Genomic DNA, 12,607 nt, shown 5'->3' with positions numbered 1-12,607 from the left:
ATGGGCATACACTGTAAGGACGTAGCTATCTTAGGATAACTTAATAAAAAATTCTTTGATTGGCTTGTCAAGGCAACCCATGGTGGTTTTGGCCACCGATAATTTATGTTTGATCTCTCAAAGATCTTGCACAAAACCCTCTAAAAAGATAGCTTAGGGATAGCTAGAGATATATGCATTTCCACCTTTTGAAGCTCAAGCAGTAGACTTTGGTTTTGCTCATACCTTCAACTCTGCATTGTTGACCATAAAGTGGGCAGGGTTTCCCCTACAACACGTGGAGGTGAAGGTTGGCCATGAACCTTAAATTTTTCTGGAAAATGTCAAGTTGCAAGAAAAGGAGAAGAACGAGCACTTAGGTCGCAAAAGCGGGTATTTTGGCTCTCAAAAGTGGGGAGAGAGATGAAACAATAGCGGGCTCTACGATAATAAGAACGTTATATACTGGGGTAGAAATCACCATCATTAGTAGTTGTGCAATTTTTATTATGGTGGGCCTTGCAATTAATTTCCTCATTCATTGTCATTGGGAAGTGTGTATCACCACATGAGTGGCATGTGGTAGGTTCATGCATAGCAACATTGGGGGGGGAAGGGGGGGGGGGGGGGTTCCTACATGTTTGTCACGATGCAACAATATGGGGGGCCTTTCACAAACCGAACCTACCATCTTGCATTGTGGCGCGACATTCACCTTTGTCTTGCCACAATGCAAATACTGCAAGAGGCTTCTAGTCACTCTTCACATCACGTCCTGGCACAAAAACCTTTGCCTCTCCACTACAGGATATGGAAAGTGACTTCTATATTTATATCATGTTGTGTTGCAATGAGGAGGTTTATTTCATGCCACAATAGGATATGGAGGGTGACTACGATGTTAGTCCCTACATATCGCATTGGGATATGACACTAAATTGTAACTCCACAATTTGATATGGAGGTGCGATTATGATGATCGTGCCTCCATTTTGCATTGTGGTGCGACACCCAATAAAGTATGGAGGCAAGCCAACCGTAGTCACACCTCCATATCACATTGTGGAATGACATATTTTGCGATGCCACTGCATGATATGGAGGTGAGACTAGTGATTTGTCACACCAAAATGCAATATGGAGGTGTGAATATAGTGATCTCATGTACTATTGCATTATAGCCCAACATTTATCTCTCTCGTAGGAACAACACCTTCTCTCATTTTTGCACAACACACAAAAGTGAAGAGATTATGTGCATATACATAGTGGCACATTTTGGCACGACACACAAAAGTGAAGAGATTATGTGCATATACATAGTGGCACATTTTGGCACGACACACAAAAGTGAAGAGATTATGTGCATATACATAGTGGCATAAAAAGTAGTTTTCACGCCACAATGTGAGGTAATGAGCGGTTGTGGAATGCAAATCTCGTCCTCGCGTTGTGGCATGACACTCTTGACACTAAATTTGGCATTATTACTAAGAATCAAAAAATGAAACATATAGGTGAAGGTATAGGAACAAGATGGTATGAAAATTATGTAATTTCAAAGAAATTAGACAAGTCCAAGATGTGGCCGATGATGTATCTTGGTTATCCCTTCCTACTATTCTCCCTCTTCCTTTATCGTTGATGGTTATTGATTTGCAATCCTTTCTCCCGAATCCTTTGCCTTTTTGTCTATTTTTTTTTCCTTCCTAAGCTCCTTTTGAAGTGCTTTTGCTTTGGCCAGTGTTTTCTCAACCTCCTTCATGTCCACCATCATCTTCTGGAAGAGCTTTGCTTTGCCGCTCTTCTTTTCCTCCATACCCATGATGTGAAGATGTGGGTGAGTCAAGGATTGTGCACTCAAGGTGCTTCATATAACCACAATACTCACCAAACCCGGACATGTGTCATGGTGTGGTTGAGCTTGCCTTGGGTTATCTGCCACCTTCAATGCACCGATATTAATGCAATCATTAGGATGGCTGAAATGACATCATGGAATTTCTATAAATATGAGATTCTTCTTTCTTCTCTTTGTACTCCCTAGTCTTAGCCATGGCCTTCTTACTCTCACCCTTGCTAAAATATTTCATTTCCTACTTCCAAAAATCTCGTGACCCCCAAAATAGTCAATTTCTAGTTGGGCGTGTAGGAAAAAGGGGAAAAGTTCAAGGAAGCTAGTGGAAGGAAAGGGTGAAGCTTACATCCCACATGCTTCCTTTTGACCTCTAGACTTGGGGTATAAATATAGCATGAGGTACTCTATTCCTTCACTTGAGAGGAAGCTATGGAGGTCTCCTCTTCCTCTCTCTATATATATATCAAAGACCAAGGCTGGGGCTGTGGCTGGGGAAATGATCCCGATCCCGATCATCCTTTTAATGAACCTTTTTTTTAAAAAGACTGTCTAAGCAAATTTTTTTTTGTTCTTTGATTCAAAGATTGCAAAAACTGTGGAATTTCAGAATTATTGAAATGCAAAATTACACAACTGCATATGTGCAACAAAAACTCACATTTGCAATAATACAATATCTAGGCACACGGATCTAGAGAAAAATAATTTTGAGAGAAAATTAAAATAGACAATGCAAAACACAAATTTGCAAAAAAAACCACACACACACACACACTCTCTCTCTTGCTAACCTTTCACTATAAACCAAAGGAAATATTAACCTCAGCAATGCAATATGCAAGCTATAAGCGAATCTTGGCGCAGAGAACTTTCCCAAAAACGGCACCAAAAATGTCTACTTCTAGGGACTTGCTATATGCCATGTGTGAGCCACAGGGCCACAAGCACACAACCTGACAGATGCAAACAAGCTCTACGTCTTCAGGGCGGTGTGTCACTCACCTCCTACAGTGATGCCATCGAGGGACTTTGTGTGCACGCAGAAGAAGAACCTTCGAGTCATCACTCCTCCTTCTCCATGCCGCGGTGCTCACCGATGCTCGATTGCTCTCTCTCTCTCTCTCTCTCTCTCTCTCTCTCTCTCTCTCTCTCTCTCTCTCTCTCTCTCTCACACACACACACACACACACACACATACACACACACATACACAGGCAAGAAGAGGTGAAGCAAGCACAAATCTTGCACATTGAAAATTCTTTGAAAACCCTAGTTATAGCTTTATCTAGGGCTTGCCGTCCTTTTCACATACGGGCGTCCATATTTTGTGAGTCAGTGTTAAATGGATTTGGTGCATCTTTCATCGGCGATCACCGGCCTTTTACTATAAACCTCTTGGATTGACAAGCCTGGCCCATGACTAAACATATGCACAAAAGAATAATGGTGGCATCATGGGTTAACATTCTTGCATTTCCTTTTGGCTATAAACAGACTTTGACCTAGCTAAGCCGCTATTCACAATGAACCACAGTGTCCTTTTTTCCATCTCATACCCGAGGGATTCACCATGGAAAACATACCGCACCAGGTAATTGCAGGGGAGGGGTTTTCTTTACAAGCTACATAAGCGTATAAGTTAGGGGTAGGCCCCCAATAATTTATCTCCCAAGCTTAAAAATAAGGAAGGGGGTATCATATTAAAGAGGCCGGGGGTGGGGGGGGGGGGGGGGGGGGGGGGGGGGAGAGAGAGAGAGAGAGAGAGAGAGAGAGAGAGAGAGAGAGAAGTCAGAAAAGGGGAAAATGAGAGGAAGTTTTTGTGTTTCAAATTATGGCTTCCCAAAAGAGTTTTCCTCAAACTTGTGAGTCAATAGCTACAAAGATACATGCAAGAACTAACACTGCTTTGTATCAATTGCTTGTTTTGTGATTATAGCTCATTTGTTGAGGGATGAAAGCTATAAAGAGTTTGTATAGATGCAAATTTACATGGAGAACCTAACACAACTTTATAACCATGTTTTTTGAGTAATTTAGATGGGTCATAATTGAATGAGTAGCTAGAGTGTAGGCTGAATGGGCACATGGTTTGAAAGTCAAATTAAGACACATTGAGGGTACATCTAGCTATCAACAAAAGTGGTTCCTTAGTATGTTGTCAGTCACTATGCTACACACTCTTTGACTAGTTTTACTCGGTTAGATAATGTGAGACCTAAATTTTGTATGTAAGATAGGGGTATGATAGTTTTCTGCGTTGGTTGTCATCGTATAAGCGTAGAAAGGGGGGTCATATTCCCTAATATGAGTTGTATATAGGGGTTTTATCAAAGTTGTCCGCTCGCAGGTAGATACCATATTTCTTCAGGTCGAAACACATGAGGTGGAGGTTGTACCGGCCTCACCACTCCATGTGTTTCTCTCATCTTGTATCGCTTTGAAGGGTAGTACCCGCTTTGGTTTGTTATAATACATAGTAGTTGGTACTAGCTCTTGTTTTATTAGATTCTTCCATCATCAGTGTGTATCTCATGTCTACAGAAGTTCTAGCACTTAGAAGTTGAGGTTGTTTTCCTAAGGCAATCTGTGGTCTTGAAACTCCTGCTGGTCCTAGAGAATTCCCAGTAACGTATGAAGGTGGAGTAGGTGCTATTGGAATAGGTTGTACATACCTCTCCCTAGCATATTCCATGCTATATTAGCACTCTTACCTTGCATGGTTTGTCCATTTCCCCTCAATTTTGCACCACTTTGGATCCCCGAGATCAATAATTTTTTTTGGATGGATACATGTATTGGTTTTACAATGGAATTAGAGATTTGTGAGTCATTGGGCTGAGAGGATGTGTTTTCCTCTTGACTCTTACAATCCTTTTCTTTATTTCTCAAGGTCACCTTGAAGTTTGTAATCAATAGTTTTAAAGCACAAATGGTGGATGCTTGGGGGGAGACACACATAACACATTACATGGTGTGTTGAACATTTGATTTTTGCAATCGAAATACATCTGTATGAAAAACTAAAGTTTGTTCTTTTTTCAGCACATTATTTTTGCACAATGTATTTTTTTCTCGACACTTATGGTTCATTAGGCATTTGGAGCAGCTAAGGAATGGAGCGCTCACACTGTTAAGCAAAAGCTGTGTATTTTAAAAATACACAACATGGAGATGGAAGAAAAAAGAGCATGCCCTTCACGAGATGTTCAACTGGTTCTACAGAGTTTTAGCAGGGAGAGAGAGAAAGAAGACTAGAGAACAAAGAAGTTTGAAATGTAGAATAGGGAAAGTGGTTAGCTTGAGGCGATCACAATCATATCATGCTTCGAGTGCAAAGACGTTGGTTGGAGACAAGGCGGCATGGTGGCAAGCGTTGGGTGGAAATTTTTTAATTATTTTACACTAACCATTTCTATTGTAAACATGCATTATCATGCAAAGTGATTGGTTAAGGAAACAATTATTAGTCCCATGGGTCAAGTTTGGTCTATTATGGAGTCTTTTTTAATTTTGAGTGATTTTATTGAGTTTTTTATATTTTTTTAAAACTTTAAGTACTATATAAGTCAAAATTCACAACTTAAAGTTAATTTTTTGTTTTCACATTTTAGAAGATCCTCTTGAGCCCAAATGTATATGCACTCATATCTTGCACAACATGGATGATACACAAGAGCACACCACTACGCACAACAATGACACCATCGCCATTGACGACACTAAAAATCCGCAACCCGCACCTCATACAGAATCCACCGCTTCAAATCCACATCCTCAACCACAAGTGGATAACCCAACACAACAACCAGCTCCAAACACCCAACCGATCCCCCAACCTTTGACTCTAGAGGATCAGAACACCATGCGGTAGATTTTTGATGATCTCTAGCCACTGCGTCATGCAAATCCCACACCTCTGCTAGATCTTGGACAACTTGAAGCTCTAAACAGACCCACACAAGAAACATGACCTAGAGCTCAAGCAGCGGCACCTGGAGCTCAAGAAGCTGCTACTATGCCGCAAAAATTCCCCCTGCGGGTCAAACAAAGGGTGATCAAAGTAATACCAGGTGATCGTGTTTTAGTAGTACAAGATGCCAAGAGGAGGAAAAGAATGAGAGAGATAGAAAAGAAAGAGGGAGCTGATAGAGAAGCACAGACATTGCATGAAGAACAAAGAAGCAGAGAGAGCAAGAAGAATGGCAGAGAGTCAAGGCTAAGAGAGACCACTTGGCTAATTTACAAGCACGAGTAGAGACAGAGAGGATAGTGATAGACGTTTTTCGGCTCTTCGTAATTGCCATAGTGAGTTAACCCACCCTACCAAAATCATACAAACACTGTGGCTATCCCTACCATTTCACTGTATATAGGTGTGTGTGAGTTAGGAGACTTTTCCGATATCTTCTTAAAAACCCTCAATTCGTTAATCACTTGGCTAGTTGAGCCAAAAAAAAATTAAAATTAAAATATAAGTATATTATGGCCCATTTGTGTGTAAATATTTTATTGTATATAGGGCCTAAATAAAATTATTTTTTATAATTATTTTGGTATTTATTTAAATATTTATACTTAGGTGTGTGTTATTTATGCTATGTACATTGACTCATCATTACCATATTTTTTCTTACCATTTTGCATACTCTTTATTCCATATAAAAAAAATTTCATGCAAGCTTCTCTTATTTTTGGTGTAACTCCATCCCAATAAAAATCCAAAAAAACTAGTTTTATTTATGTGTATATTTTTTCACTATTGTCATTTTTTCCTTCCTACATCTATTCTCTATTACTCTCATAAATTAGACCACGAAAAATATTCATCTTTTTATGGTAGACTTATAATGAGAGAGATTTATTTTGACCCCTTTATATTTTTTCCACCTATATTATTTATATTTGACATGTACATATTTTTTTTAGGCCCCTCAATATTTGATTTCCTTAGTTGTACTATTCATTTATATCATGATCTCAACAATATCTTCAATTATAGACCTACCAAATAAGGTCAAGGGTATGCGGAACGCATGCATGCACCATGGGGGGCTCACTCTTGGAGGTATTCAAAAGAATCATCCAAAAAAGGACCTCACAAGGACCTTGTGCAGTGGAAAACACAGTCGGTTTTGATGAATTTTAAAAGATCGTATGCTCCCCGAATTTGAAACGGTGATATAAATAAAAGTTGTAGCTCGTGAGCTGAACTTTGACCTCAAAGTTTTTCATATTTTTTTGAGCTACGAGCTGTGAGCTATGATTTTATTGGTGGACCCCAGTTTGCCCATGCTATGTAGCCACACTCCCTCTTCCACTTTATCATTTTCCTCTTTCACACACACTCCTCCTTCTCCTTTCCACTCCCAAACCTGCAACTCCCATGTCCTAATTCACCCTCTTCACCATTGCCACATCTCTCACACCTTCATAGCCTTCATCCTTCATTTCTACACCCTATGTGTCCCCCTTTCTCTCTACATATATGTCCATATTACCATACTCTCTTCAGCTTTGTAAAAACAAAAGTCATCAAAAATCCAAGGATAACCTCTAAAAATGAAGGCTTTTATCATGAATTTTTCAAGGTTTGAAGATAACATAACTTCATCGACATGCGCTACTTCGCCATGCTGACCGCTTCTTCTTCCGGTGCTATAAAGATGTGAATGTCAAAGCTTCAACCTCTCTTTACAAGCGCATCCCTTCTCTAACTTTTCTCATCATATATCTCACCATTTGGTGAATGATTTTGTAAATATTTTTTAGTGATAATTACTAGCTACTAACCACTAACCTTATTGTAAAATGCACCCTCTACTAGAGTAGGCCCTCCCAAATTATTCACTCAATCCCTCTCTCCTTTCATCCTCAATAATTCTCTTCCGTTGAGCCCACATCCATGTGACTCAAAGGACAAGAGAGACCCACCCTCATTAAAAAAAATAAAAATATGCATAATCTTTTATTCCTTCAAATAAACTTGATTAGGCCTAATCCAAATCGGGGCTTCTAAAACCTATAAATAGAGCCCTTCTCTCCCTTGTAAATCACATGATCACACTACACCACACCATTCTCAACACATAACACACCACTCTTCAAGCCTAGTTGTGTAGAGTGTGTGCATTGTGAGTGCTTTATTCCATCACTACACATAGGTGCATGAAGAAGCTTGAAGTTAGTTATGCCATCTAGAGGAGTGGAGTGTATGCCATACTCTTCACCACACTTGTAGCCTACTCTTGTGCATAAATAAGATTTATAGTTTTGGGTGCAATTGTATGCTGCAACTACGACTCTTCTCTCCAAATTGACTTGATAAGTTGGCTCATAATGTGGTTGAAGGTATATTGTCCTTGAAGTTTGTTGTGCCATTTCATGCTTGGTGGTTTGAGGGTTTGTTGAATTGTTTGCCAAAACTGTCAATTGTAAGAGGGTGCTCGGTGAGAGGGCTCCCGTGACCCTAAGACAATTTGTGTATTGGCAACAAAGTCAAGTTTTGTGTTGTCTCTCTATTTCTCATCAAGCTTTATGAGCATCTAGTCTTTAAGGCTAAGACTGAGTTGCTCAAGTTGATTGGTGCTCTTTACCTCTCTTTGGCGTGGTGAATGTTTGTGTTTGGTGTGTGTGTCTATCTTGCGTTCCCCTCTCTTTGTACGTTTGAGTACAAGGAGATATCACGTGTGTCCTAATTCGCATGTACAACTAGGTGGTGCCCCTTTTCTTGTTTGGTTTCTGGTTGTGGGTTGTTGTTGTCTCTGATTGTGCTTGCCCCAGACCCAATTGAGCAGCACGGGAGCCTCGAAGGGTGTTTAGAGGCCGCTCTTCTTGTTGCCCACCCTGGACCACCTAAAATTGGTGCCCCCACGGAGGAACCAACTTGTGTATGTTTTTGTGTAGGTTCAACCTTTAGCATAGTCTAGTAGGTTGCATGAATCACGAGAATCGATATGATCCTTTCATTCCAATTGCAAGGCAAAAGGTACACATAATTGTTAGTACTAAGTTGCAATTTCAACGTGTAATTCGTAGAATTTTAGGTCCCCTTAGGTTGGCAGAGATAAACGCATCCGTAAATCCTTTTATTTTGCCTCTCATTAGGTACGACGTTAGTTTGGACATCTATATTTTTGTTTTGTTTTAAGCATTAGGTCATGCATAGACAATGGATAATGGCCCAAGAATAGAAGTTTTCCCCTTTCATTTCACTCCACACATTAGAATAAACATTGCAATTAGTAGGAAGATCCACTTTCAACAACGTATGGTGTTCATGTTTGGTGCCCAAAGAGTAGGAGAAATTTTGGCATCACCAAACCCTGTCATCCTACCTCTTATTGATTATCATAGGTCATTTGATGTGAATATTTTTATTTTGTTGTAGAATAGATTGCAATTTAGAAAATATTATTGTGTAAATCTTTTAAAGAAAGAAAAAACAAAAACGCGTCACTTTGAAATCAATTCAATGGAGAGCCAACGCCAAATGTCTGGATATCCTCTTTTCTTTGGAGAGCCTAGAGAGGATGCAGAATTATTTTTAGCAAATTTCAAGATGTCTTGTCGTATCAAGATGATAGTAACTGATCAAGAACGTGTAGAGATGTTTGAAGTGGTCCTTAGGTAAGATGTTAGCACTTGGTTTGACTCGTTGCCTGAGGAAGTTAAAGAGAATTACACGGAAGTTGTGAATCATTTCAAGAGATACTTCTTTGATCCCCAAAACACTCAAAAGCTATGGCAAGACATTGTTTCTCATAAGCAAAAAGACTTAGATGACTACTACTTGTACAAGAAAGAGTTTCTACGTCTTTGGGCTCTATGGATACGAAATGTTGCTAACCCTGGTGATGGTGCAGAGTTCCTAAAGAAGGAGAGGTTCATAGCTAGACTCTTTCCTGACCTTAAGATAAAAGTTGAGGCGGGTGCACCTGCTACCTTTGATGCAGCTGAAACTAGGGCTGCTGAGAAATATAGGAAACTCAAGTGCCTAAGGGGAGAGGTTCCAATAGAAGGTCTTAGACCCAAAGGTAAGTCACAAGCATCAACATCTAGGGAGCTTCCTGAGGTAACGGCGGAAGTGATTGAGAAGTTAAGTGAATCTTTAAGCAGCTTGTCAATTCACCTTGCACAAGCTGTAGGTCCAAAGGGACAAGCAAAGAAGTCTGAAGAGCGAGATTCACGACCTAGGAGAGTCTTGCAATGTTGGAATTGCGGTGAGTCTGGACATGGGATGTATAATTTTCCTTGGCCCCGTGGGGAGCCAGGGAGACCTAACTTGAATTACCGAGTGATGAATGTAGGTGAAGGAACTGGTCAACAACCAAGGCTTCTACAAAGGCCAAATAGAGCAAGACCACCTCCACAAGGAGTGGAAGGAGTTCCACCTTTGCTAGACCCAAATGTGCATGTAGTAGAGGTGACAAACTCAAATGAGGTTGACATGGAAGCAAATGGCATTAAGCGTGGCCGAGGAAAAGGTAAGGAGAAAGAAGGGGTTACATCACAAAGTGACCATGGACGAGAAAAGAAGGCAAAGGAGACCAAGGAAGATAAGAGGACTCGACGTCGTATCAACCTCCAAGACTTCCCTCTTGGACATGGTATGGCTCCATACAACCTATTGGAAGACATGAGAGGTAAGGGTCCTGATATCTCATGGCCTCAGTTTCTTGCATTATGCCCACTAGTTAGGAGGGATTTAACGAAGGCAGTTAGCACTAGGAGAAAGGTAAAAGAGAGTGTGCCTGTTGTAAAAATTGCACATGCTGAAATGAATGAGGATATTACACCTGTGCTAGATTGTTACATCAAAGGAAGATTGGTTAGGAAAGGTCTAGTGGATGGGGGTCCACAAATTTGCATCATGACAGAGGGACTCACGCAAAAAAAAGGCATGCACATCCATGAGATACCTGAAATTAAATTCAAGATGGCAAACAATAGCAAAGCTAGGTGTGTAGGCATTTGTAAAAATGTCTCTGTGGAGGCCTTTGGCATTAAGAAGGCAGTGGATTTCTATGTCATGTCTAGCAAAGGAAATGGTTACCCATTTATCCTAAGGAGACCATGGCTAATGAAAATGCGAGCTTTGCAGGATTGGGAGAGTGGAAAGCTAATTTGCAGGAATGACAATCATAAGAAGTTTGTCTTTGACATGAAGGAGCTACGCCAAGAGGAGCTCCATGAAGAATCATCTCAAAGTGAGATGGAGGAAGGCTGGACCGATAGCACTTCAGAAGGAGAAAGTAGTGGCAGCATTACGGAAGAGGAGTCTTCCATCGAAGTCATGGGGGTAAGGTTTAATCCAAACAACCAAGAGACCTCTTGCCCAGGTTTGGAAGAGGTAGGTTCCCAAGAGAACCAAAATGTGCAAGATGAAGGAATGTTAGAAGGTATGTTGTCTACAACACTTACAAAGGACGAAAGAGAGGAGTTCAAATGTGTGCTTAGGAAATTTCCTAGGATTTTTGCTAAAGACTACACCGATGTGCGTGGAATAGATGCTGTTCAACACAAAATTGAGTTGAAGCCAGAGGCCACACCTAAGGATCAGAAGCTATGAAGGCTAGGAGTCATCAAGGAGCAGGCTTTACTCAAGGAAGTAAGAAAGCTTCTAGCAGCAGGTTTCATTTATCCAGTGGAGAATTCAGAGTGGGTCTCTCCCATTGTTGTCACTCCTAAGAAAAATGGCAAGTGGAGGGTGTGTGTGGATTACTGTCCACTTAATGAGGCAACAAAAAGATATCACTTTCCCCTCCCATTTCAGGATGAGATACTAAATGAGGTAGCTGGTCATGAGAAGTACACTGTGTGTGATGGCTACTCGGGTTACTTTCAAATAGGTATCGCATTGGAAGATCAGTTAAAAACAACCTTCATCACTCCTTGGGGTTGTTATGCTTTTAGAGTCATGCCATTTGGTCTGACAAATGCTCCTGCAACATTCCAACGTTTCATGAACATGGTGTTTCAAGCATTCTTTGGAAAGTCAATTAGGGTGTTCATTGATGATTTCTGCATTTATAGCTCAAAATCATTGCATCTACAAAGGGTAGAAGAAGTTTCAAAGAAGCTCTATGACATGGGAGGTCAACTCAACCCCGACAAGTGTCACATAGGTGAGGATGAAGTGATTTTGCTTGGTCACAAGGTTTCCTATAAAGACATTGAGGTGGATCCTTCAAAGGCAAAGGCTCTTATTGAGCTCCCATCACCCAAGAATCTTAAAGAGGTAATCTCATTCATTCAAAAGGTGAATTATATGTCACGCTTCATTCACTTAGCTTCGGAGTTGCTTCATCCTTTGCAAAAGTTGACACAACAAGTAGAATTTGCATGGTCTTATGAGCTTGAAGAGTGCTTTTGTAACATTAAAGTCATTTTGTCAGAGCTACCAATACTCATGCCTCCTTGTTGGGAGTACACATTCTTTGTTAGCTCTAGTGTTGGGAAGGAAACAATTGGTGCAGTTTTATTACAACAAGATCCCCACAGTACCAGGATGCGACCCATCTACTTTGCTAGTAGGGTCATGAATGCTTTGGAGAGAGGCTACATGGAGGCAGAACTCATGATGACTTCTCTCATGTTTGCGGTGAGAAAGTTTAGATCCTACTTGCTTCCAAAACCTTTTGTAATTCTCACTGCAGAAAATTTGTTTCCTTGGGTGTCATCTCAAATGAATCTTAGCACTAGGATCTCAAAGTGGATTATGGAATTGCAAGAGTTCCAGTACTCTTTCATGGTAGAAGATAGTGTGCGTGC

This window comes from Adiantum capillus-veneris, chromosome 1 (genome assembly GCF_014529385.1).
Source record: "Adiantum capillus-veneris isolate H3 chromosome 1, ASM1452938v2, whole genome shotgun sequence".
NCBI classification, from domain to species: Eukaryota; Viridiplantae; Streptophyta; class Polypodiopsida; order Polypodiales; family Pteridaceae; genus Adiantum; species Adiantum capillus-veneris.
This window is presented reverse-complemented; position numbering follows the sequence as displayed.